Genomic DNA, 1,288 nt, shown 5'->3' on the forward strand with positions numbered 1-1,288 from the left:
AAAGAGACAAAAACTCATAGACACAGACAACAGTTTAGTGGTTACCAGAGGGTAAGGAGAGAGGAGGGTGGCAGAACAAGGTAAAGGGGGTTAAATATATGGTGATGGAAAAAGAATTGACTTTTGGTAATAAAAATACAATGCAATGCATACATGACGTATTATGGAATTGTACACTAGAAACGTATATAATTTTACTACTGGTGTCACCCCAATAAACTTTATAAAAACTTCTTAAAAGAAAACTATGAAAAAAAATTAATTAGTCTGCCTAGCAAGCAAAGATGGCCATCTCTAAATTTTGGGTTAGGCTGGTATTAGGCTCTTAGGTGACTTCAGATGAAAGTTCTCATTCCATCCTCTCTGACCCTTTTTTTGAGTACATGCTGGGCTCTCTGACTCACCTGGATGGGGTCTCTGAGAGGGAAGACTCTGTGTGGAAGTCTGAATTCCGCCCTGGATGGTTGATGATGGAAATTGGAGCTCTGTCCCCAGACAAGAGAGCAGGAAGGGGAACTGACTCTGGGTGGTGAACATACAATGTGATATATAGAAGCATTGGTCCCCACGAGGCTTAGAAATCCAAAAGCAGCAAACACATCCTGTAAAGCCCAGGCTTGCATATGCAGCAGAGGAGATACATTCAGCTCCCTTTATCTGCTCATTAGGCACTGCTTCCATTATAACAGCCACCTCTGTGCACCGGATTTCCCTGTGGGACACTGGTGTGGACAGACTGGAAATTTTTCCTGCTGATTCTCTCTTCACAGGGGACTAGGTGAGATGTCAAGTGAATCATGTTTTTATTACTCCTTCTCCATGAGTCTCCCACCTGCCAGAGGTCTCACCTCCCAGCACCTTATCCTAACCCTGAGTTAGAGTTCATTCCAAAGTCTAAGACTGAGGCCTGTGCCTTGACTAGGTCCCTGGGCTCTTCAAAGCATTGACTTGTGGTGGGACACAACCCCTCACAAATGGAGATTTTCCTTACAAATGTAAATATCCCTTATTCAATGTAACTTGTACTTGGTTTTCAGAGCTTCTCCCATGTCTGCTGTTTTTTAAAATTAACCAGCCTAAAAAAATCCTTGTGCTAAATGGACTTATTTTGGGGTGACAAATTCTGCTCCCCTGCAGCTCCTAATCTACAAACCTGTTCAGCATGTTACTATACTGAATACTGTAGGCAACTGTAACATGATGGTAAGTATTCCTGCAATGTGTTGCATTACAAAGATGTTACCATGGTTACGTGTCATTAGGCAATAGGAATTTTTTAGTAACATAA

This window comes from Hipposideros armiger, unplaced genomic scaffold (assembly GCF_001890085.2).
Source record: "Hipposideros armiger isolate ML-2016 unplaced genomic scaffold, ASM189008v1 scaffold_1045, whole genome shotgun sequence".
Taxonomy (NCBI): Eukaryota; Metazoa; Chordata; class Mammalia; order Chiroptera; family Hipposideridae; genus Hipposideros; species Hipposideros armiger.